At 37.0% G+C, this 25,561-nt stretch overlaps 4 long non-coding RNA genes across 8 annotated transcripts; 2 read left to right on the top strand and 2 right to left on the bottom strand.

The window, feature by feature from the left end:
- The first annotated feature begins 1,375 nt into the window (after positions 1 to 1,375).
- On the top strand, positions 1,376 to 4,081 carry LOC110678432. Of its 3 annotated transcripts, none has more exons than XR_002501603.1 (3): positions 1,376 to 1,548; positions 3,559 to 3,650; positions 3,716 to 4,075. It is a non-coding gene; the product is annotated as an uncharacterized LOC110678432 (long non-coding RNA). The 3 variants fall into 3 exon arrangements; XR_002501602.1 differs by having other exon boundaries at positions 3,548 to 3,650; positions 3,716 to 4,074; XR_002501605.1 differs by lacking the exon at positions 1,376 to 1,548 and adding an exon at positions 2,725 to 3,492 and having other exon boundaries at positions 3,548 to 3,650; positions 3,716 to 4,081.
- A 6,289-nt stretch (positions 4,082 to 10,370) lies between these two features.
- Positions 10,371 to 12,851, top strand: LOC110678410. 3 transcript variants are annotated; one of them, XR_002501582.1, is made up of 3 exons: positions 10,371 to 10,543; positions 12,553 to 12,644; positions 12,710 to 12,851. It is a non-coding gene; the product is annotated as an uncharacterized LOC110678410 (long non-coding RNA). The 3 variants fall into 3 exon arrangements; XR_002501580.1 differs by having other exon boundaries at positions 12,542 to 12,644; XR_002501584.1 differs by lacking the exon at positions 10,371 to 10,543 and adding an exon at positions 12,155 to 12,486 and having other exon boundaries at positions 12,542 to 12,644.
- Positions 12,852 to 15,004: 2,153 nt separating this feature from the next.
- Positions 15,005 to 15,623, bottom strand: LOC110678416. The gene is made up of 2 exons (XR_002501585.1): positions 15,217 to 15,623; positions 15,005 to 15,151 (listed from the first exon to the last, which is right to left on the bottom strand). It is a non-coding gene; the product is annotated as an uncharacterized LOC110678416 (long non-coding RNA).
- Positions 15,624 to 23,298: 7,675 nt separating this feature from the next.
- On the bottom strand, positions 23,299 to 23,860 carry LOC110678419. The gene is made up of 2 exons (XR_002501590.1): positions 23,511 to 23,860; positions 23,299 to 23,445 (listed from the first exon to the last, which is right to left on the bottom strand). It is a non-coding gene; the product is annotated as an uncharacterized LOC110678419 (long non-coding RNA).
- Between the last annotated feature and the right edge of the window lie 1,701 nt (positions 23,861 to 25,561).

The following is a 25,561-nucleotide window of genomic DNA, read 5'->3' as shown; positions in this document are numbered from 1 at the left end:
TAAACTTTACCCATATTTGGGTAGACTGATCTTAGCGTGCAGGGCTTTTAGTTTTAACACTGCACGCTAAGAACAGTCTACCCAAATATGGGTAAAGTTTACCCATAATCGATGAAAAGTACACACACTCATTTTATGGGTAAAGTGGGTTCTACCCATAAATAAGTAAACTCCCAAAACCCATAAATGGGTAAATGATTATAAGCAAAATTATTGGAAAATTACCCAAATATGGGTACTTTATTTTACTTTTCTTTGACGATTTTCAATAATTATATCGATAAAACGAAATAAAATTGTTACAATCATACAAATACAATAGTAATAGTTTCTGCATACACATTAAACAATATTCAAAAACGCGTTTTTTTTAAGTATTTATAAGCTGTTGGTGACACACATTGGCGCGGGAAGTGGGTAGGACAGGTAGGACATGTCCTACACGCTAAGATCAGTCTACCCAAATATGGGTAAAGTTTACCCATAATCGCCGAAAAGTGCACACACTCATTTTATGGGTAAACGAGCTTTACTCATAAATTGGTAAAGTCTCTCTACCCATAAATGGGTAATTTATTTTTATTTGGAAATTCGTGATTTTCACTTTTTTAGAGCTAGAATATTTTTAATACGGTTTTGTAGTTTATTATAAATGAATACACTCCAATAGATATAGTAGGTACATGTTTCATTTATTCAGAGCATCAATATTGGATCTGCATTGTTGCAAATGTTAACCGGGAACCTGCCAGCCAAAGAATCAAATCGCACCTTTCAATCCGAACTGCCGGAAGAGAGTTAAATGGCATCAGCTCGGATGGAAGTTCATCGCTGGTTCACCTTACTGCAGATTTCTCCGTAGTGGAATGCATGCTGTAAAAAGAACTTCTTTATCAGTTAAAAACTGCTATAAATTATATTTAGTTTGCAATTTACCTCTATCAGCCAGCCGCTCTTAGCCGCTACCTCCTTCTTGACAACGTCGTTATTTTTTTATTTTCATCCAAATATGGGTAGTTTGTGGTACTCATATATAGGTAAACATGCTTTACTCATAAAGTGAGTGAATTTTACCAAATTTTATCAGTATAATTTACCCATATTATAGGTTATGCAACAGAAACCCAAATTTGGGTGAATCAACTACCCATTTTTGGGTAGACTGATCTTAGCGTGTACGCACAAAAATACCAGGTTAGGACAGTCAAAGGGTTGTCCTACCCATGATTCAATATGAAGTGACATCATTCCTACACGCTAACATGAAAGTACCCATTAATGGGTAAAAAGTACCCATTTTCAAGAAAAGTGGTTTAACTCATTTAAAGAGTAAACTCGACTTACTCATTAAAGAGTATTCGCTTCGAACTTCAAATAATTTTACCATGGATTCAGTAGTTTCTACAATAAAATTCATTTCAGTGTGGATGGATCAAGGTCGGTCACACTACGGATACGGTGAGGATACGTTCCTTGGGGCCCGCTAGATGGAATGAGGCGATAGTTGGATGTTCCCTAATTGGGATAAACCCCAACTAAAGAGCAAGCGTATGTCAATGTCTTTATGTTTAACTGTCCTTATAATTTTGAATAAAATGAGTACAGCATGTATTTATAATATTGTACACACTCAGTTTTCGTTTCTCAGTTCGGTAATTTATTTTACGGTTTTCGACTGTAAAATGTAAAGTTTACCGACCTATCAGCTCATTTTGTTGAAATTTACTGTTATTCAGTACACATTTTCAACTTTTACTGAATACAGTAATTGCATTTACTGAGTGTTTCGTAAATGTTTGAATTTACTGAAACTCATCAGTAAATAGAAAAAGTCAGTAAAAATAATTACTGAGTTATCGGTTCAGGATATGCTTTACTGAACAGTCCTCAAAACGAAAGGAAAACATTATCGAGCGCATGCATAGAAATGTCAAAAACAATTCGGTGACTTTATCATAAATTTCAACGGATTCTTGGTATCGCTTCTTGAATGGAAATCGTTTTTGATTGTTTATGCTGTGCTTGGCTTACTGATGGTAGGTACATTGTTAGATTATTTGACTCCCGACTATCAGATATTGCAGAAAATAAGAATCATTTTGTGATTAGATTTCACTCAATCGATCAAATCGTTGCAAATTAATTTCGTCGGTGGTGAAAAGCAGGAGCGGATCTTTCCGTTACCAGTTATGTTTTTCTTGTAATTCCTACTCAAATTCCATCGTGATTCAACCAGGGATGAGAAAAGTACTGGAGAAAACATTTACCGCCTCTACATTTACATCTTCCTACACGACCATCAAAATCCAAAGCAAACCATGACGGTTCAAAACAAAAAATGTCACGGCTCTTCAAAAAATGTAATCTTCTTCTTCCTAACGTTTTTCAACCCCGAATTCGAAATGACTCGAGCACAGTGGTGACACGATTTTTGCGGTTTTCGGGGTCTTGCATTTTTGCTCGATAAAGGCAGTATGAAATTGAACTTGTTTATATGTAACGTAACGGAATGATTGTGGTCTTTCTGTTAGAGCTAATAGATTTCAATTAGTTGAAAACACAAGCGAAATATTAGCGATTGAATGATTTAACACTTTTTTCAATCATTCTGCTTGGAATGGCTGCCCAAAAATGGTCATAGTGGAGAGACAAAAACAGTCAAGCAGTGTGTGAACCGTTGGCAGCGCAACGCCTGATGGTATTGATGCTGCTGCTGCTTTGTGTTTTGGTGGAATGGCAGAATCGATGAACTGTGGTGAATTGTGGTCACAGTTCCCAAGACTGGATTCAACACATTTCTAATTCCGAAATAATCGAGTGAACGAATCTTATTAAGATTCTGCGATTGTCAGTAATCCTATTCTGCTACGCAACCCAAATTTTTGGTGCCTTTTGTTGAATCCTACCATGAGGAGCTGGCATACGTATTTGTTGTTGAAAAGATCCGTCCAGAAAGTGCTTGGACGGAAGTTCTGGCTGATGAAATGCACAATTGAATAAATCTAAGAGGCAAAACGGGATTATTTAGGAATACTGGGTTTCATTTAATAAGCTGAGAAACTCAGCAAATTATTGTAAATAAACCAATTTCACCGAAAAAGACAGCGTTGTATGTGCAGCAAAAACTACTGACAAAATCAGCATTTTTTGACAGCGCATGAATCTATAGCTTTACGGAGTTTTCGGTAGCAATATTTTTTACTGAGTTAACTCTGCTGTTCAAAAACCCAGTAAATTTTACTGACTTCGGTAATCAAATCTAAGTGTGTAACTAGTTTGTTCAATAGTGGTTATCACGCCCAATAGTATGGGTGCCCTAGTGTAGATGTAGTTGTGAACCTTACACGCTAACATAAAAGTACCCATTAAATGGGTTTCTAGTACCCATTTTTATGGTCAGTATGGAGTTGTCAGAAAAAGAGTACTTTTCAGTGACATAAAAAAGGGTACTTTAACCTCATTATGAAGTATTCTTCCAGCTAATATAAATGGGTACATAGTACACATGATGTAGTTTGCAAGGCAATAGCGCCATTTTCAATTTCAGTTGTTTTTCAGCTCGGTGTTAATGAAAAAAAGTCAGGGTTTATTTCATTGTTCGACAAATAAATAATTATGGAGGAGCAGATTGCACGCACTCTTTGCGACACGTAAGTAATATCAGCATATACTTCTCAGAAAGTAGATCTTTTAACAATCGTTTTTCTGATTGTAGATTTTTGGATGACTGCAGCTGAGTTCAATTCCAACTGCAGCGATTTCCTAAGTACCTGGGTCGTCTACTAAATGATCATATACATGTTGAATTATTGTTTTGTTAAATTATGAAATAAATGTATGATGTATTTTATTAATTCCGTTATTTATGCTGTTATTCATTATATGGAACTTTCTAAACCAAAGCTTTTGTCATAACCTCAATCCACTGCTTCGCTCATAAAATAATGGGGTTTTATTACCCATGTTCATATCGGAGGTCAAGAGTGATAAATACCCATTATTTGAAGTTCGAAGCGAATACTCTTTAATGAGTAAGTCGAGTTTACTCTTTAAATGAGTTAAACCACTTTTCTTGAAAATGGGTACTTTTTTACCCATTAATGGGTACTTTCATGTTAGCGTGTAGAGGAAAACAATATGCACTCTGTCTCGAAAAACACCCAGAATCCGGGTGTGAATTTTTCAAATTGGGTAATATTTCCATATGCATTTTGATGAGTCTGGAAAGCGTGTGCAAGTTTCTTTGAGGAAAACAAAAACAAACTGTGTATGACGAGCGTATGCTAGTCTACGTGTGTTCAAATGTCACTAAGCTTAATATCTTTATTATCGAAAATCAGCAAATAAAAGAGAAATGAAGTACTCATATATGGGTATTTAGCCATAATTTCGCTCAAAATCAAATACCCATTTATGGGTTTAAAGAGTTTACTTATTTATGGGTAAAACCCACTTTACCCATAAAATGAGTGTGTGCACTTTTTGACGATTATGGGTAAACTTTACCCATATTTGGGTAGACTGATCTTAGCGTGCAGGGCTTTTAGTTTTAACACTGCACGCTAAGAACAGTCTACCCAAATATGGGTAAAGTTTTACCCATAATCGATGAAAAGTACACACACTCATTTTATGGGTAAAGTGGGTTCTACCCATAAATAAGTAAACTCCCAAAACCCATAAATGGGTAAATGATTATAAGCAAAATTATTGGAAAATTACCCAAATATGGGTACTTTATTTTACTTTTCTTTGACGATTTTCAATAATTATATCGATAAAACGAAATAAAATTGTTACAATCATACAAATACAATAGTAATAGTTTCTGCATACACATTAAACAATATTCAAAAACGCGTTTTTTTTAAGTATTTATAAGCTGTTGGTGACACACATTGGCGCGGGAAGTGGGTAGGACAGGTAGGACATGTCCTACACGCTAAGATCAGTCTACCCAAATATGGGTAAAGTTTACCCATAATCGCCGAAAAGTGCACACACTCATTTTATGGGTAAACGAGCTTTACTCATAAATTGGTAAAGTCTCTCTACCCATAAATGGGTAATTTATTTTTATTTGGAAATTCGTGATTTTCACTTTTTTAGAGCTAGAATATTTTTAATACGGTTTTGTAGTTTATTATAAATGAATACACTCCAATAGATATAGTAGGTACATGTTTCATTTATTCAGAGCATCAATATTGGATCTGCATTGTTGCAAATGTTAACCGGGAACCTGCCAGCCAAAGAATCAAATCGCACCTTTCAATCCGAACTGCCGGAAGAGAGTTAAATGGCATCAGCTCGGATGGAAGTTCATCGCTGGTTCACCTTACTGCAGATTTCTCCGTAGTGGAATGCATGCTGTAAAAAGAACTTCTTTATCAGTTAAAAACTGCTATAAATTATATTTAGTTTGCAATTTACCTCTATCAGCCAGCCGCTCTTAGCCGCTACCTCCTTCTTGACAACGTCGTTATTTTTTTATTTTCATCCAAATATGGGTAGTTTGTGGTACTCATATATAGGTAAACATGCTTTACTCATAAAGTGAGTGAATTTTACCAAATTTTATCAGTATAATTTACCCATATTATAGGTTATGCAACAGAAACCCAAATTTGGGTGAATCAACTACCCATTTTTGGGTAGACTGATCTTAGCGTGTACGCACAAAAATACCAGGTTAGGACAGTCAAAGGGTTGTCCTACCCATGATTCAATATGAAGTGACATCATTCCTACACGCTAACATGAAAGTACCCATTAATGGGTAAAAAAGTACCCATTTTCAAGAAAAGTGGTTTAACTCATTTAAAGAGTAAACTCGACTTACTCATTAAAGAGTATTCGCTTCGAACTTCAAATAATTTTACCATGGATTCAGTAGTTTCTACAATAAAATTCATTTCAGTGTGGATGGATCAAGGTCGGTCACACTACGGATACGGTGAGGATACGTTCCTTGGGGCCCGCTAGATGGAATGAGGCGATAGTTGGATGTTCCCTAATTGGGATAAACCCCAACTAAAGAGCAAGCGTATGTCAATGTCTTTATGTTTAACTGTCCTTATAATTTTGAATAAAATGAGTACAGCATGTATTTATAATATTGTACACACTCAGTTTTCGTTTCTCAGTTCGGTAATTTATTTTACGGTTTTCGACTGTAAAATGTAAAGTTTACCGACCTATCAGCTCATTTTGTTGAAATTTACTGTTATTCAGTACACATTTTCAACTTATACTGAATACAGTAATTGCATTTACTGAGTGTTTCGTAAATGTTTGAATTTACTGAAACTCATCAGTAAATAGAAAAAGTCAGTAAAAATAATTACTGAGTTATCGGTTCAGGATATGCTTTTACTGAACAGTCCTCAAAACGAAAGGAAAACATTATCGAGCGCATGCACAGAAATGTCAAAAACAATTCGGTGACTTTATCATAAATTTCAACGGATTCTTGGTATCGCTTCTTGAATGGAAATCGTTTTTGATTGTTTATGCTGTGCTTGGCTTACTGATGGTAGGTACATTGTTAGATTATTTGACTCCCGACTATCAGATATTGCAGAAAATAAGAATCATTTTGTGATTAGATTTCACTCAATCGATCAAATCGTTGCAAATTAATTTCGTCGGTGGTGAAAAGCAGGAGCGGATCTTTCCGTTACCAGTTATGTTTTCTTGTAATTCCTACTCAAATTCCATCGTGATTCAACCAGGGATGAGAAAAGTACTGGAGAAAACATTTACCGCCTCTACATTTACATCTTCCTACACGACCATCAAAATCCAAAGCAAACCATGACGGTTCAAAACAAAAAATGTCACGGCTCTTCAAAAAATGTAATCTTCTTCTTCCTAACGTTTTTCAACCCCGAATTCGAAATGACTCGAGCACAGTGGTGACACGATTTTTGCGGTTTTCGGGGTCTTGCATTTTTGCTCGATAAAGGCAGTATGAAATTGAACTTGTTTATATGTAACGTAACGGAATGATTGTGGTCTTTCTGTTAGAGCTAATAGATTTCAATTAGTTGAAAACACAAGCGAAATATTAGCGATTGAATGATTTAACACTTTTTTCAATCATTCTGCTTGGAATGGCTGCCCGAAAATGGTCATAGTGGAGAGACAAAAACAGTCAAGCAGTGTGTGAACCGTTGGCAGCGCAACGCCTGATGGTATTGATGCTGCTGCTGCTTTGTGTTTTGGTGGAATGGCAGAATCGATGAACTGTGGTGAATTGTGGTCACAGTTCCCAAGACTGGATTCAACACATTTCTAATTCCGAAATAATCGAGTGAACGAATCTTATTAAGATTCTGCGATTGTCAGTAATCCTATTCTGCTACGCAACCCAAATTTTTGGTGCCTTTTGTTGAATCCTACCATGAGGAGCTGGCATACGTATTTGTTGTTGAAAAGATCCGTCCAGAAAGTGCTTGGACGGAAGTTCTGGCTGATGAAATGCACAATTGAATAAATCTAAGAGGCAAAACGGGATTATTTAGGAATACTGGGTTTCATTTAATAAGCTGAGAAACTCAGCAAATTATTGTAAATAAACCAATTTCACCGAAAAAGACAGCGTTGTATGTGCAGCAAAAACTACTGACAAAATCAGCATTTTTTGACAGCGCATGAATCTATAGCTTTACGGAGTTTTCGGTAGCAATATTTTTTACTGAGTTAACTCTGCTGTTCAAAAACCCAGTAAATTTTACTGACTTCGGTAATCAAATCTAAGTGTGTAACTAGTTTGTTCAATAGTGGTTATCACGCCCAATAGTATGGGTGCCCTAGTGTAGATGTAGTTGTGAACCTTACACGCTAACATAAAAGTACCCATTAAATGGGTTTCTAGTACCCATTTTTATGGTCAGTATGGAGTTGTCAGAAAAAGAGTACTTTTCAGTGACATAAAAAAGGGTACTTTAACCTCATTATGAAGTATTCTTCCAGCTAATATAAATGGGTACATAGTACACATGATGTAGTTTGCAAGGCAATAGCGCCATTTTCAATTTCAGTTGTTTTTCAGCTCGGTGTTAATGAAAAAAAGTCAGGGTTTATTTCATTGTTCGACAAATAAATAATTATGGAGGAGCAGATTGCACGCACTCTTTGCGACACGTAAGTAATATCAGCATATACTTCTCAGAAAGTAGATCTTTTAACAATCGTTTTTCTGATTGTAGATTTTTGGATGACTGCAGCTGAGTTCAATGCCAACTGCAGCGATTTCCTAAGTACCTGGGTCGTCTACTAAATGATCATATACATGTTGAATTATTGTTTTGTTAAATTATGAAATAAATGTATGATGTATTTTATTAATTCCGTTATTTATGCTGTTATTCATTATATGGAACTTTCTAAACCAAAGCTTTTGTCATAACCTCAATCCACTGCTTCGCTCATAAAATAATGGGGTTTTATTACCCATGTTCATATCGGAGGTCAAGAGTGATAAATACCCATTATTTGAAGTTCGAAGCGAATACTCTTTAATGAGTAAGTCGAGTTTACTCTTTAAATGAGTTAAACCACTTTTCTTGAAAATGGGTACTTTTTTACCCATTAATGGGTACTTTCATGTTAGCGTGTAGAGGAAAACAATATGCACTCTGTCTCGAAAAACACCCAGAATCCGGGTGTGAATTTTTCAAATTGGGTAATATTTCCATATGCATTTTGATGAGTCTGGAAAGCGTGTGCAAGTTTCTTTGAGGAAAACAAAAACAAACTGTGTATGACGAGCGTATGCTAGTCTACGTGTGTTCAAATGTCACTAAGCTTAATATCTTTATTATCGAAAATCAGCAAATAAAAGAGAAATGAAGTACTCATATATGGGTATTTAGCCATAATTTCGCTCAAAATCAAATACCCATTTATGGGTTTAAAGAGTTTACTTATTTATGGGTAAAACCCACTTTACCCATAAAATGAGTGTGTGCACTTTTTGACGATTATGGGTAAACTTTACCCATATTTGGGTAGACTGATCTTAGCGTGCAGGGCTTTTAGTTTTAACACTGCACGCTAAGAACAGTCTACCCAAATATGGGTAAAGTTTACCCATAATCGATGAAAAGTACACACACTCATTTTATGGGTAAAGTGGGTTCTACCCATAAATAAGTAAACTCCCAAAACCCATAAATGGGTAAATGATTATAAGCAAAATTATTGGAAAATTACCCAAATATGGGTACTTTATTTTACTTTTCTTTGACGATTTTCAATAATTATATCGATAAAACGAAATAAAATTGTTACAATCATACAAATACAATAGTAATAGTTTCTGCATACACATTAAACAATATTCAAAAACGCGTTTTTTTTAAGTATTTATAAGCTGTTGGTGACACATATTGGCGCGGGAAGTGGGTAGGACAGGTAGGACATGTCCTACACGCTAAGATCAGTCTACCCAAATATGGGTAAAGTTTACCCATAATCGCCGAAAAGTGCACACACTCATTTTATGGGTAAACGAGCTTTACTCATAAATTGGTAAAGTCTCTCTACCCATAAATGGGTAATTTATTTTTATTTGGAAATTCGTGATTTTCACTTTTTTAGAGCTAGAATATTTTTAATACGGTTTTGTAGTTTATTATAAATGAATACACTCCAATAGATATAGTAGGTACATGTTTCATTTATTCAGAGCATCAATATTGGATCTGCATTGTTGCAAATGTTAACCGGGAACCTGCCAGCCAAAGAATCAAATCGCACCTTTCAATCCGAACTGCCGGAAGAGAGTTAAATGGCATCAGCTCGGATGGAAGTTCATCGCTGGTTCACCTTACTGCAGATTTCTCCGTAGTGGAATGCATGCTGTAAAAAGAACTTCTTTATCAGTTAAAAACTGCTATAAATTATATTTAGTTTGCAATTTACCTCTATCAGCCAGCCGCTCTTAGCCGCTACCTCCTTCTTGACAACGTCGTTATTTTTTTATTTTCATCCAAATATGGGTAGTTTGTGGTACTCATATATAGGTAAACATGCTTTACTCATAAAGTGAGTGAATTTTACCAAATTTTATCAGTATAATTTACCCATATTATAGGTTATGCAACAGAAACCCAAATTTGGGTGAATCAACTACCCATTTTTGGGTAGACTGATCTTAGCGTGTACGCACAAAAATACCAGGTTAGGACAGTCAAAGGGTTGTCCTACCCATGATTCAATATGAAGTGACATCATTCCTACACGCTAACATGAAAGTACCCATTAATGGGTAAAAAAGTACCCATTTTCAAGAAAAGTGGTTTAACTCATTTAAAGAGTAAACTCGACTTACTCATTAAAGAGTATTCGCTTCGAACTTCAAATAATTTTACCATGGATTCAGTAGTTTCTACAATAAAATTCATTTCAGTGTGGATGGATCAAGGTCGGTCACACTACGGATACGGTGAGGATACGTTCCTTGGGGCCCGCTAGATGGAATGAGGCGATAGTTGGATGTTCCCTAATTGGGATAAACCCCAACTAAAGAGCAAGCGTATGTCAATGTCTTTATGTTTAACTGTCCTTATAATTTTGAATAAAATGAGTACAGCATGTATTTATAATATTGTACACACTCAGTTTTCGTTTCTCAGTTCGGTAATTTATTTTACGGTTTTCGACTGTAAAATGTAAAGTTTACCGACCTATCAGCTCATTTTGTTGAAATTTACTGTTATTCAGTACACATTTTCAACTTTTACTGAATACAGTAATTGCATTTACTGAGTGTTTCGTAAATGTTTGAATTTACTGAAACTCATCAGTAAATAGAAAAAGTCAGTAAAAATAATTACTGAGTTATCGGTTCAGGATATGCTTTTACTGAACAGTCCTCAAAACGAAAGGAAAACATTATCGAGCGCATGCATAGAAATGTCAAAAACAATTCGGTGACTTTATCATAAATTTCAACGGATTCTTGGTATCGCTTCTTGAATGGAAATCGTTTTTGATTGTTTATGCTGTGCTTGGCTTACTGATGGTAGGTACATTGTTAGATTATTTGACTCCCGACTATCAGATATTGCAGAAAATAAGAATCATTTTGTGATTAGATTTCACTCAATCGATCAAATCGTTGCAAATTAATTTCGTCGGTGGTGAAAAGCAGGAGCGGATCTTTCCGTTACCAGTTATGTTTTCTTGTAATTCCTACTCAAATTCCATCGTGATTCAACCAGGGATGAGAAAAGTACTGGAGAAAACATTTACCGCCTCTACATTTACATCTTCCTACACGACCATCAAAATCCAAAGCAAACCATGACGGTTCAAAACAAAAAATGTCACGGCTCTTCAAAAAATGTAATCTTCTTCTTCCTAACGTTTTTCAACCCCGAATTCGAAATGACTCGAGCACAGTGGTGACACGATTTTTGCGGTTTTCGGGGTCTTGCATTTTTGCTCGATAAAGGCAGTATGAAATTGAACTTGTTTATATGTAACGTAACGGAATGATTGTGGTCTTTCTGTTAGAGCTAATAGATTTCAATTAGTTGAAAACACAAACGAAATATTAGCGATTGAATGATTTAACACTTTTTTCAATCATTCTGCTTGGAATGGCTGCCCGAAAATGGTCATAGTGGAGAGACAAAAACAGTCAAGCAGTGTGTGAACCGTTGGCAGCGCAACGCCTGATGGTATTGATGCTGCTGCTGCTTTGTGTTTTGGTGGAATGGCAGAATCGATGAACTGTGGTGAATTGTGGTCACAGTTCCCAAGACTGGATTCAACACATTTCTAATTCCGAAATAATCGAGTGAACGAATCTTATTAAGATTCTGCGATTGTCAGTAATCCTATTCTGCTACGCAACCCAAATTTTTGGTGCCTTTTGTTGAATCCTACCATGAGGAGCTGGCATACGTATTTGTTGTTGAAAAGATCCGTCCAGAAAGTGCTTGGACGGAAGTTCTGGCTGATGAAATGCACAATTGAATAAATCTAAGAGGCAAAACGGGATTATTTAGGAATACTGGGTTTCATTTAATAAGCTGAGAAACTCAGCAAATTATTGTAAATAAACCAATTTCACCGAAAAAGACAGCGTTGTATGTGCAGCAAAAACTACTGACAAAATCAGCATTTTTGACAGCGCATGAATCTATAGCTTTACGGAGTTTTCGGTAGCAATATTTTTTACTGAGTTAACTCTGCTGTTCAAAAACCCAGTAAATTTTACTGACTTCGGTAATCAAATCTAAGTGTGTAACTAGTTTGTTCAATAGTGGTTATCACGCCCAATAGTATGGGTGCCCTAGTGTAGATGTAGTTGTGAACCTTACACGCTAACATAAAAGTACCCATTAAATGGGTTTCTAGTACCCATTTTTATGGTCAGTATGGAGTTGTCAGAAAAAGAGTACTTTTCAGTGACATAAAAAAGGGTACTTTAACCTCATTATGAAGTATTCTTCCAGCTAATATAAATGGGTACATAGTACACATGATGTAGTTTGCAAGGCAATAGCGCCATTTTCAATTTCAGTTGTTTTTCAGCTCGGTGTTAATGAAAAAAAGTCAGGGTTTATTTCATTGTTCGACAAATAAATAATTATGGAGGAGCAGATTGCACGCACTCTTTGCGACACGTAAGTAATATCAGCATATACTTCTCAGAAAGTAGATCTTTTAACAATCGTTTTTCTGATTGTAGATTTTTGGATGACTGCAGCTGAGTTCAATGCCAACTGCAGCGATTTCCTAAGTACCTGGGTCGTCTACTAAATGATCATATACATGTTGAATTATTGTTTTGTTAAATTATGAAATAAATGTATGATGTATTTTATTAATTCCGTTATTTATGCTGTTATTCATTATATGGAACTTTCTAAACCAAAGCTTTTGTCATAACCTCAATCCACTGCTTCGCTCATAAAATAATGGGGTTTTATTACCCATGTTCATATCGGAGGTCAAGAGTGATAAATACCCATTATTTGAAGTTCGAAGCGAATACTCTTTAATGAGTAAGTCGAGTTTACTCTTTAAATGAGTTAAACCACTTTTCTTGAAAATGGGTACTTTTTTACCCATTAATGGGTACTTTCATGTTAGCGTGTAGAGGAAAACAATATGCACTCTGTCTCGAAAAACACCCAGAATCCGGGTGTGAATTTTTCAAATTGGGTAATATTTCCATATGCATTTTGATGAGTCTGGAAAGCGTGTGCAAGTTTCTTTGAGGAAAACAAAAACAAACTGTGTATGACGAGCGTATGCTAGTCTACGTGTGTTCAAATGTCACTAAGCTTAATATCTTTATTATCGAAAATCAGCAAATAAAAGAGAAATGAAGTACTCATATATGGGTATTTAGCCATAATTTCGCTCAAAATCAAATACCCATTTATGGGTTTAAAGAGTTTACTTATTTATGGGTAAAACCCACTTTACCCATAAAATGAGTGTGTGCACTTTTTGACGATTATGGGTAAACTTTACCCATATTTGGGTAGACTGATCTTAGCGTGCAGGGCTTTTAGTTTTAACACTGCACGCTAAGAACAGTCTACCCAAATATGGGTAAAGTTTACCCATAATCGATGAAAAGTACACACACTCATTTTATGGGTAAAGTGGGTTCTACCCATAAATAAGTAAACTCCCAAAACCCATAAATGGGTAAATGATTATAAGCAAAATTATTGGAAAATTACCCAAATATGGGTACTTTATTTTACTTTTCTTTGACGATTTTCAATAATTATATCGATAAAACGAAATAAAATTGTTACAATCATACAAATACAATAGTAATAGTTTCTGCATACACATTAAACAATATTCAAAAACGCGTTTTTTTTAAGTATTTATAAGCTGTTGGTGACACACATTGGCGCGGGAAGTGGGTAGGACAGGTAGGACATGTCCTACACGCTAAGATCAGTCTACCCAAATATGGGTAAAGTTTACCCATAATCGCCGAAAAGTGCACACACTCATTTTATGGGTAAACGAGCTTTACTCATAAATTGGTAAAGTCTCTCTACCCATAAATGGGTAATTTATTTTTATTTGGAAATTCGTGATTTTCACTTTTTTAGAGCTAGAATATTTTTAATACGGTTTTGTAGTTTATTATAAATGAATACACTCCAATAGATATAGTAGGTACATGTTTCATTTATTCAGAGCATCAATATTGGATCTGCATTGTTGCAAATGTTAACCGGGAACCTGCCAGCCAAAGAATCAAATCGCACCTTTCAATCCGAACTGCCGGAAGAGAGTTAAATGGCATCAGCTCGGATGGAAGTTCATCGCTGGTTCACCTTACTGCAGATTTCTCCGTAGTGGAATGCATGCTGTAAAAAGAACTTCTTTATCAGTTAAAAACTGCTATAAATTATATTTAGTTTGCAATTTACCTCTATCAGCCAGCCGCTCTTAGCCGCTACCTCCTTCTTGACAACGTCGTTATTTTTTTATTTTCATCCAAATATGGGTAGTTTGTGGTACTCATATATAGGTAAACATGCTTTACTCATAAAGTGAGTGAATTTTACCAAATTTTATCAGTATAATTTACCCATATTATAGGTTATGCAACAGAAACCCAAATTTGGGTGAATCAACTACCCATTTTTGGGTAGACTGATCTTAGCGTGTACGCACAAAAATACCAGGTTAGGACAGTCAAAGGGTTGTCCTACCCATGATTCAATATGAAGTGACATCATTCCTACACGCTAACATGAAAGTACCCATTAATGGGTAAAAAAGTACCCATTTTCAAGAAAAGTGGTTTAACTCATTTAAAGAGTAAACTCGACTTACTCATTAAAGAGTATTCGCTTCGAACTTCAAATAATGGGTATTTATCACTCTTGACCTCCGATATGAACATGGGTAATAAAACCCCATTATTTTATGAGCGAAGCAGTGGATTGAGGTTTTGACAAAAGCTTTGGTTTAGAAAGTTCCATATAATGAATAACAGCATAAATAACGGAATTAATAAAATACATCGTACATTTATTTCATAATTTAACAAAACAATAATTCAACATGTATATCATCATTTAGTAGACGACCCAGGTACTACGGAAATCGCTGCAGTTGGCATTGAACTCAGCTGCAGTCATCCAAAAATCTACAATCAGAAAAACGATTGTTAAAAGATCTACTTTCTGAGAAGTATATGCTGATATTACTTACGTGTCGCAAAGAGTGCGTGCAATCTGCTCATCCATAATTATTTATTTGTCGAACAATGAAATAAACCCTGACTTTTTTTCATTAACACCGAGCTGAAAAACAACTGAAATTGAAAATGGCGCTATTGCCTTGCAAACTACATCATGTGTACTATGTACCCATTTATATTAGCTGGAAGAATACTTCATAATGAGGTTAAAGTACCCTTTTTTATGTCACTGAAAAGTACTCTTTTTCTGACAACTCCATACTGACCATAAAAATGGGTACTAGAAACCCATTTAATGGGTACTTTTATGTTAGCGTGTACAGAATTTCTAAAGCCAGATGTAGATGTTCTTGGATAATTTGCCATTTGCTCCCTTAGTGGAGGTAGCTCCAATAGTGGAGGTAGTGTGTTTTGACATGTTTCGCACTTTTTTATGGCTATGTGATATTTTTCTATGATGTACGATGTGAAAATGATACAAGTTATCGAAAAATATTCATAAAATTTAACCATAAACCTATTTTAAACAATTATTTTGCTTAAATTTTTTGCTCCTTTGCTCCTATAGTGGTGCATCAGTACCCATAGTGGAGGGTCCCATAAGAAATCAATGGTTTGCGCCACTAAAGGAACCATTCTTAAAACATACCTCCACTAAAGGAACAGTGTTCCTATTGTTGGTGCAAGGCTTTTTGCAGGGAAATTTCAAATGAATCGTGATTTTTATACATTTGAATGATAGAAGGATTTGAGATCTAGCGATTGATACGCTAAAATCATATAATTCATGATTTTATCACCATGTTTTAGCAGTTTTCGCTTAGGTGCACCACTAATGGTACATTTGCCCTAGCATTTTGACAGTATTTCTTGACAAATTACTGGATTCATGGAAGAAATACATAAGGAATCGTTAAAACAAGACCGGTAGCATCGTGTACTGAGTATACGCGTCTGAAACAAAGCTCGTTTGTTATGCACAGCACTAGTTGGCTATGGCTGATGATGCTCTTGATTTCTCCAGGCATTCTCAAGGAAGAAGCTATTGACGATCTGCTGAGCAATTCCTACAGAACTCCCGAGGCACACTCTGTAGAAATTCTTTGTTAAATGGTCCTAAACATTTCTGCAAGATAGTCCTTGATGAATTCTTAGAAAATGATTAGATTATTTTTTCCCTGGTTCATCAAAAATAGTGTTTTTTCATCTTTTCTTTTTTCTGGCGTTACGTCCCAAAGGTGACAAATCCTACTTCTCAGCTGTTCTTATGCGCACTTCTACAGTTATTAATCGAGAGCTTACTTTGCCAATTGTTCAGTTTTGCATTTGTCTGCGGGTGTAAGGTACGAAGACTATATGCCCAGGGAAGTCGAGAAAATTTCCTTTACGAAAAGATCCTCAATAGGCAGGATTTGAACCCACGAAACTCGGTTTGATATTGCTGAATAGCTGCGTGTTTACCGTTACGGCTACCTGGGCCCCTGAAAAATGATAGAATATTTTGGAGAACTTCTGAAAGAATTCTTTTTTATGAACGAGATTTTTAGCCCTGGGCTAGTTCATCTCGGGACCAACGGCTTTACTTCCCTTCCGAAGGAAGTCGTCACTGAAATTTTTAGTGACTATCTCGGGGATGGGATTCGATCCCAGGTCCTCGGCATGAGAGGCGTGTGTTCTAACCACTACACCAGGTCCGTCCCCCCGAAAGAATTCTTGTCGCAAACACAAAAAAAAAAAAAAATTGCAGAATTGTTGCATCCATATTTGATATTTGAGTTTATGCACGTTGAACCATTTACCAAAAATGTTTAGCTTGTTAAGTAGCTTCTAGATTCTATGTTATCCGTAAAATCATTGCTATGAATTACAAGTCCAATTTTGATATCAGTTTTCAACATATCTGCCAATGACTTGCGATTCACGAAAGTACAGAAATTATTAGTTTTTTCCTTAACAGGGCTGGTAGCGACTAAGTGTCTTGCAAATATGAACTTTGCAGACCTCATGCCTGAAAAAAGAGACCTTAAAGAAAGCAGAGAAGAATCAAAGAGAGATCAAAAAGGGACCAATAAGGAACCAAGATAACAAAATAAAAAAAAAGAAATAGGAACCAGGAGATAAGATTGTTATTCTTACAAGACATTTTTCTAAGAATTTTTTGAAGATACTATTTTGGGAATTCATCGTGACATAACGACAAGTATTATTGTTCGTATTTCTACATTATTTCCTCCAGGAATTGATTCAAGTAGAAGTATTTGCCCAAATATTTTCATCCAAATATTTCTTCAAAAGTTCATTTTGTGATTTTTATTGGCTTTCTAAGGAATCATTCAACAAGTTTAATTTTAGAAATTGAGGAAATCTACTAAGGGTAATTACAGAAATAACCTCAGAAATTTCATCAGGAATTCCTTCAAAAGTTCTATCAGTTTTCTTCAAGAAAGTCAAGAATTAATCTAATGATTCTACCATCCTTTATTTTAAAACTTCCTCCAAGATTCTCGTTTAGAACATTTGTAAAAATTCAACCAGTATTTTCTCCAGGCATTTTCCAGGAATTTCACAAAGCTGTCAAGATTCAAGTTCAAGATTTCTTTCCTTCATTAATTCTTCCTGGAAACTTTTTCAGGGGCATCTCTAAGAAAATGACATGATTTTTTCAGAAATTAATTCATTTAATTCGGGATGAATTTAAAAAAATACCCTATGGTAACATCTGTTGAATCCTGATGAGTTCTAGAGTAGCCCTTGATTAACTCCCACAAGGTTGTGTGTAAGCAGTTCTAGACTCTCGAGGAAATCTTGTAGGATTTCCTAACCAAATTGCTAGTTGCTATGCTATAGAAATAAACTAATAAAACTAAAACTATCGGACGGATGAATTATTGATATGATTACAGAAATATTATCCGGTGTGAAATCCCAAATAAATATTACGAAAACCCAGTAAGATTTCACATGAGAAATTATTTGGAAGAAATGCAGAATTAAAACTTGAATTACTACTGCAATTCCTGGGTAATAGTAGAAACTGGCGTTGAAATTCTTGTAGATCTACCAGAGAAAATTCCTGAACAAAACCCGAGCCGTATTTGATTTTCTTGGAAAAAAATCTTGTAAGAATTTTTGGAAAATCTCCTGAAGTAACAACTGAGGCAATCCATGAAAGAGTTAGTCAACAAATATCTGGAGGTATCACTGAGAATTACTTTCACCATAGTCCTTGTAGAAATTGCTGAACACTCCAAGGATCCCCTGTAGGAAATTAATCAATTATTCCTCTAAGCATCCCTTGAAAAATAACTGGAAAATTTCATTGGAGAATAAGTAAAGGAATCTGAAGAGGAATTTCTGGAGGGATCTCTGAAGAAGTTCTTGCAAGTATGCAAGAAGAAATCTTTACAGGAAACACTAGCAGAAATCCTAAGGCTCTTTCTCGTGGAACCTGAGAAAAAAATCTTTAACTTTAGAGACCATTTTAGCATAAAAGCATAGATGATCGTACAATTCGTAGTTGCTACTCCGTGATTAACCAGAACAATCGAAGTTGCACAGGGAATTAATGAATGGGGCTTGGGATTAGCTTACCATTCTTCAATGTGCACAAATCGAGAGCTCAAATTTAAAAGTCAATAACGGCGCCGGCCACGTCCTTACGGTCATCGGGGAAGGGAAGGAATGTTAGTGTGACTACCGTTGTTACTAGAGACCGAGATCACCTCTGCATCTCCACGGTTGTCATGGAGAGGATATTGGGTTAGTGGGATAAGGTAAAGATCTGGGAGTCACCAATGTTTGGAGATGCGATCCTTGATATAATCACGCCTAACCGGATTCGCGAAATAATTCGATAATCGCATTAAACGCCGAACAAGTGTTCGTCACTCGCCCACGCAAGAGCAAGCGACGCGATCAATAGATCAAACACTACTAGCGATCCGCGGCGCTTTTTCATTTCTCTGAGCGAACGACGCGCGACAAGTTTGTTCCTGCCCCCATCGCCCGCCCCCGCAGGAGCAAGCGTCAAGGTCGAAGGATCAAACACTACTAACGAACCGATCACTTTTTCACCGCTTCACTACCGACGCTCGACATGTTTGATCGTGCCCTCATCACCCGCCCCAGCAGGAGCAAGTGTCAAGGTCGAAGGATCAAACACTACTAACGAACCGATCATTTTTCCACCGCTTCACTACCGACGCGCGACATGTTTGATCCTGCCCTCATCACCCGCTCCCGCAGGAGCAAGCGTCAAGGTCGAAGGATCAAACACTACTAACGAACCGATCACTTTTTCACCGCTTCACTACCGACGCGCGACATGTTTGATCCTGCCCTCATCACCCGCCCCAGCAGGAGCAAGTGTCAAGGTCGAAGGATCAAACACTACTAACGAACCGATCACTTTTTCACCGCTTCACTACCGACGCGCGACATGTTTGATCCTGCCCTCATCACCCGCCCCAGCAGGAGCAAGTGTCAAGGTCGAAGGATAAAACACTACTAACGAACCGATCACTTTTTCACCGCTTCACTACCGACGCGCGACATGTTTGATCCTGCCCTCATCACCCGCTCCCGCAGGAGCAAGTGTCAAGGTCGAAGGATCAAACACTACTAACGAACCGATCACTTTTTCACCGCTTCACTACCGACGCGCGGCATGTTTGATCCTGCCCTCATCACCCGCCCCAGCAGGAGCAAGTGTCAAGGTCGAAGGATCAAACACTACTAACGAACCGATCACTTTTTCACCGCTTCACTACCGACGCGCGACATGTTTGATCCTGCCCTCATAACCCGCTCCCGCAGGAGCAAGCGTCAAGGTCGAAGGATCAAACACTACTAACGAACCGATCACTTTTTCACCGCTTCACTACCGACGCGCGACATGTTTGATCCTGCCCTCATCACCCGCTCCCGCAGGAGCAAGCGTCAAGGTCGAAGGATCAAACACTACTAACGAACCGATCACTTTTTCACCGCTTCACTACCGACGCGCGACATGTTTGATCCTGCCCTCATCACCCGCCCCAGCAGGAGCAAGTGTCAAGGTCGAAGGATCAAACACTACTAACGAACCGATCACTTTTTCACCGCTTCACTACCGACGCGCGACATGTTTGATCCTGCCCTCATCACCCGCCCCAGCAGGAGCAAGCGTCAAGGTCGAAGGATTAAACACTACTAACGAACCGATCACTTTTTCACCGCTTCACTACCGACGCGCGACATGTTTGATCCTGCCCTCATCACCCGCCCCAGCAGGAGCAAGTGTCAAGGTCGAAGGATCAAACACTACTAACGAACCGATCACTTTTTCACCGCTTCACTACCGACGCGCGACATGTTTGATCCTGCCCTCATCACCCGCCCCAGCAGGAGCAAGTGTCAAGGTCGAAGGATCAAACACTACTAACGAACCGATCACTTTTTCACCGCTTCACTACCGACGCGCGACATGTTTGATCCTGCCCTCATCACCCGCCCCAGCAGGAGCAAGTGTCAAGGTCGAAGGATCAAACACTACTAACGAACCGATCACTTTTTCACCGCTTCACTACCGACGCGCGACATGTTTGATCCTGCCCTCATCACCCGCCCCAGCAGGAGCAAGTGTCAAGGTCGAAGGATCAAACACTACTAACGAACCGATCACTTTTTCACCGCTTCACTACCGACGCGCGACATGTTTGATCCTGCCCTCATCACCCGCCCCAGCAGGAGCAAGTGTCAAGGTCGAAGGATCAAACACTACTAACGAACCGATCACTTTTTCACCGCTTCACTACCGACGCGCGACATATTTGATCCTGCCCTCATCACCCGCTCCCGCAGGAGCAAGCGTCAAGGTCGAAGGATCAAACACTACTCTCTTTAACTTTAGAGACCATTTTTTGTTAAAATACAGACTTTAAAGATATTCCGTAAAAAATAGAGTCTTTTTAGGGACAGATCTGCTACCAGTTCTGCTGCAAGTTCTGTTAAGATACCTAGAAAATCTTTATTTCAAAACTTTGTGGAAAAAAAAAACAAAAAAATAAAGCAGATTCACTGCATTTTGATATTTTCATAAGGAAATTATAGAAATATATCATTGACTATTGAGTTTCTCAGTTTGTTCTTGTTTTGGTCAAGACTGTCAAAAGTAAACTGGTCCGGAAAAGGGTATAAATTTTGATTAAATAATAAATCACTTATAAAGTTGAACACACTAATAATATTGCAGCTTTCTCAGTCTAGTGGTAATGACTGACATGAAAACAGTCACTTTCAATTTTCTGTCAAGGATTCCATGAAATTGAAAACTTTCTGGACTTCCTTGGACATACAGATTTTACCAACGTTTGTCCTACCCATGGTTTTAAATGTGGACGCGCCTCTGGTGACACAGCCGTTGTTGTTGGTGCTGTTGGACTGCTCCCGTTGAGTGAAAATCACCTTCCAGAAGCTTTCGTTGAACCCCAAGTTGACTAAGTTCAACAATCCAGAATGTATCGTCATAATTGTAAACTGAAATATTGTGCATCCCGATAAAATTCAGAAAAAGAACTTCGCTCAATTTCCTCTTCTTTATCAACGAACTTAAGGTACCACACGATAGACTCATCGTGGCATCCATGAACAATCTATGTTCAAACTATCGTTGAAAAGAAAATATTTCTGTTTTATATCATATCGATCATTCGGTGATCTATCCGGATCATATGCTTGCTAACAACAGGCATGTTGATACACTTTCAGTTCATCTATGTCCGGTAGAACCGATATCACATCCCCAAAACTACAAAATTGATCATCATTTATGGATAGCAAACAGTTGCACCTTAAGCACCGCCAACACATTTTTAATCGGAAGGATTTTGGCGCGCTCGAACTGATAAATCCTCCGTTGTGGTGAAACTTCTTCCGTCGACGTGATGTTGGATAGTTTTCTAAAACAGTCGAGATAAAAGCAGAGCCGGCAGAGCAATGACAGTTAGTTCGTTCAAAACTTCGCTTCGGAAGTCCAACCGGCGAACTCCAGATTGGTGCTGCGAAGTCATACAGTCGAAATTTCGTTCGTTGCACTACGTTTAATTGCACTTCGTTTTAATTGGACTCTCGTTAAGTGGGCTATAGCCCACCTAAAACGAAGGCAAGCGTCACTTTCTGACATAAACCGCAATTTGTCAATGTTGGTAGCCCTGAATTTCTATTGTAATCGGTGTTTTGACAGCTCAAAACTTAGCCCGATTAGTGAAAGTCTTTCACTAATCGGGCCACGGGTTTAGCCCCAAACACAATGTGAACGGCAGCACGGTACAACGGCAAGACGGCAAGCCCATATTGATCTACATCATACTTGTCAAGTCCAGGTTGAATCTGATTTAGTCGACATTGATCAAAACATTGACATGTCATTCAAATCGGTGTTGCCGTTCTTGCCGTAATGCCGTTGCATTGTGTTTCACCCTTTTAGTGCAACGAACGAAAGTTGACTGTAATTAGTAATTTAAGAACAGTAATCCTTGTTCTGTATGTTTCTGTTTTCGCAATATAAATAAAAATATGTACCTACCTTAAACTTATTCAGTTCAATAGCTAAACAGTTGTTGGACAAAGCTTTTAAAAAAACAGCACACGCTAACATGAAAGTACCCATTAATGGGTAAAAAAGTACCCATTTTCAAGAAAAGTGGTTTAACTCATTTAAAGAGTAAACTCGACTTACTCATTAAAGAGTATTCGCTTCGAACTTCAAATAATGGGTATTTATCACTCTTGACCTCCGATATGAACATGGGTAATAAAACCCCATTATTTTATTTTTTTTTTTTCTTTATTAACGAGATTTTTAGCCCTGGGCTAGTTCATCTCGGGACCAACGGCTTTACTTCCCTTCCGAAGGAAGTCGTCACTATAACTTTTTACGTCATAAGTGACTATGTCGGGGATGGGATTCGATCCCAGGTCCTCGGCGTGAGAGGCGAGTGTTCTAACCACTACACCAGGTCCGTCCCCCCATTATTTTATGAGCGAAGCAGTGGATTGAGGTTATGACAAAAGCTTTGGTTTAGAAAGTTCCATATAATGAATAACAGCATAAATAACGGAATTAATAAAATACATCGTACATTTATTTCATAATTTAAGAAAACAATAATTCAACATGTATATGATCATTTAGTAGACGACCCAGGTACTACGGAAATCGCTGCAGTTGGCATTGAACTCAGCTGCAGTCATCCAAAAATCTACAATCAGAAAAACGATTGTTAAAAGATCTACTTTCTGAGAAGTATATGCTGATATTACTTACGTGTCGCAAAGAGTGTGTGCAATCTGCTCCTCCATAATTATTTATTTGTCGAACAATGAAATAAACCCTGACTTTTTTTCATTAACACCGAGCTGAAAAACAACTGAAATTGAAAATGGCGCTATTGCCTTGCAAACTACATCATGTGTACTATGTACCCATTTATATTAGCTGGAAGAATACTTCATAATGAGGTTAAAGTACCCTTTTTTATGTCACTGAAAAGTACTCTTTTTCTGACAACTCCATACTGACCATAAAAATGGGTACTAGAAACCCATTTAATGGGTACTTTTATGTTAGCGTGCAGGCTATCGTCACGCCGATTATTGCCGATGTTTTATTTTTCTTCCAAATATGGGTAAATGACAATACCCATATTTGAGTAAAGCGCTTTACTCATAATATGAGTGAACTTTACCAATTTTTATTGGTAAACTCTACCCATATTATGTATTATACATGAAAAACTCATAAATGGGTGAATCAACTACCTATTTATGGGTAAACTGATCTTAGCGTGTGGGGTAGAGTGCCTACACGGTGGTTTGCGAATACCCTTTTATGGGTAAAAATATACTCATTTTTTAAAAGCATAGAGATCTGTCAAAAAACGGGTAAAATCAGAAATATATAACGGGTAAATAAATACCCATTGTAGTCAAGCTACTGCCGATTAAAAATGCGTGTTTTAAAACCCATTTAAGGGTGAAAAACTAGATGGGAATCATTTTGCAGCCTGCAGCTGTGCGCTATCCCAGAAACAAATTATTTATAAATATTTAATTAGTTTTAATGTTTGTGTGGTTTAGTGTGAACAATTTCAAGGAAGCGGTAAGTAAAACAGTATATAAAATTGTTTATGTCAATTTAAAATGATCAGAAATAATTCTAGATGTTCCCGTTTATCCTGCAGGCAGCACATGATGTTATTTGAGCTGTTCGTCATATATGGATATGGAGGACTGATTAATGCACTTAACAACAACATTAATCTGTAATAAATTTAGTTGGCATGTAAAATATTGAACTTGCAATAAAAACCATTTGTTTTTCGACAAGTTTATTCCAAAGGTCGTTATTTTTGTGTTGAAGTGATAATTATTGATTTTCGCCATTTGCAAAAAGGGTAAATTTTTACCCTTTTTGTGCCGCGAGGGCGATCTGCAAAACGGGTAAAAAAATACCCATCCATTGACAGAAACCGCTTTTACCCGTTAAAGAGTAAACCGTGTTTACTCATTAAATGTGGAGAGGCACTTCTAGCGGAAATGGGTGAATTTTTACCCTTTAAAGGGTATTCGCAAACGACCGTGTATGTAAACAAGAGTGACGTCATGTTCCAGTTTTGACAGGTCTCCTGCTCGATTGGAACGCGGATTTGTACACTCAGGCCAAAATGCTATGAATATCCATTGTTTTCCCTTATGTTTATTTGCCACAAGAAATCGGTAAGTATTTCATTGATTCACCTTATGAATTTATCTGAATCATGCCAATGTGGTGTCTTGCTCATTTCATAAAACAGCCTTATGAACATTGATATGATAATTTAAGAATTTCTTCTTTCAGTAGTATAAACAACATTACTTTTTATAACACTTATTATTATTTCTTTACTCGTTTTTTATACCTCATGGACAATACATTCCATTTTGAATATTTACAGAATTGGGTCCTAAAATGTTTAATGAATTCTTGTTTTTATTTAATAATACGAAAGAGCATGTTATTGCAACTACTTTAGCAAGTTTTCCAGCTCAAATAACGGCTATAACATTTTTAAACTTCAATTTTAAAAATGGTTTCGAATATGAACCTTGACACTTGTGATCTTGTTTGACATTCACTTTTTCGACAAAAATGCAACAGGGCATATAGTTTGAACACTGGGGTTGTTCCTATCTGACATTTCGGAAGGGACACGGAAAACAAAATATACCCAACATTTGAGTTTAAACCAAAAGGTGTGACAAAATCATAAAAAAATGTTTTTTGTACTTAAACCAATGAAAATCAATTAAAAATTGAGTAAACATGTGTTTCTGCCC

Source organism: Aedes aegypti, chromosome 1 (assembly GCF_002204515.2).
Source record: "Aedes aegypti strain LVP_AGWG chromosome 1, AaegL5.0 Primary Assembly, whole genome shotgun sequence".
Classification (NCBI taxonomy): Eukaryota; Metazoa; Arthropoda; class Insecta; order Diptera; family Culicidae; genus Aedes; species Aedes aegypti.
Note: the sequence above shows the minus strand (reverse complement) of the source record. Positions and strands in the feature narration are given on the sequence as shown.